Below are 968 nucleotides of genomic sequence, written 5' to 3'. Positions count from 1 at the left end.
CAAGGGTTGATTCTATATACTTGGGGTGTGATTCCCACATGGATGGCTCTACTATGGCCAGAGGAGGGGAGGACTATCACAGAGCATTCAGGGGTAGGTCCCTGCTTCACCACAATTCTGAAACAGGAAATGCTGAGTGTTTGTGGCATATCAAATAACTTCTGACCTGCCTTCAAAGGGAGGTGGAGACTGAGGTATTGGCTCACTTCCTGTCCTCATGACCCAGATCCAACACCTGGCCAAAGACACCATCATTTCACAATGTGCTCAAGCACTTAAGTGGGAGATAAGACAAGGCCACACACTGAGAGCTTCTCAAGGAGAGCTCAGCCTCAGAACACCTTCTTACCAATCTGGATGCTCAGGCCATGCCAGGAGCATTTTCTACTTTTTCTCCAAAGTGTCAGTCACTGAACTTCTACTCATGGCAAACTGAATAGACAAGTTTGACTTCTGAAACACCACTGTCACAGAAGAATGTTTGGAGTCATGTAGGATGGTTGCTAGAGCCTACGCTAACTTTATAACTATATAATTCACTTTGTCAGACATGCAGTACACAAAGATGAACAAATGTACAATATACTGCCCTCAAGCATATTACAGGTAAACACAGGGGCTGAGTGGGCAGCTATACTTTTAGTTCTGAACAATAATTACATATGGATCCAAAGAAAGTAAAAGCCAACAGCGGCTAAGTGTTTGCAACAAATGGCCAACTAGAAAGTTAAGCTTTTATTTTCCAAAAGGGAAATTTTAGCTCCATTCCTGTTGAGTAGGCAAGTTGTTGTAAGAATGGCTGAGCACATAGGTTCAATCCCCAGCAGGGCACAATGGGGAGGAGGAGGTGAACGGAGAGGGAGGGAGGGAGGGGGGAGGCAAGCAGGGGGAGAGAGAGATAGGAAGGGAGGGGGCGATGGAGAGGAGGACTGCAGTTTCTCCTTGAGAAACTTAAGATTTGTAAGTGC

Source organism: Octodon degus, unplaced genomic scaffold (assembly GCF_000260255.1).
Source record: "Octodon degus isolate 3935 unplaced genomic scaffold, OctDeg1.0 scaffold00090, whole genome shotgun sequence".
Taxonomy (NCBI): domain Eukaryota; kingdom Metazoa; phylum Chordata; class Mammalia; order Rodentia; family Octodontidae; genus Octodon; species Octodon degus.
Note: the sequence above shows the minus strand (reverse complement) of the source record.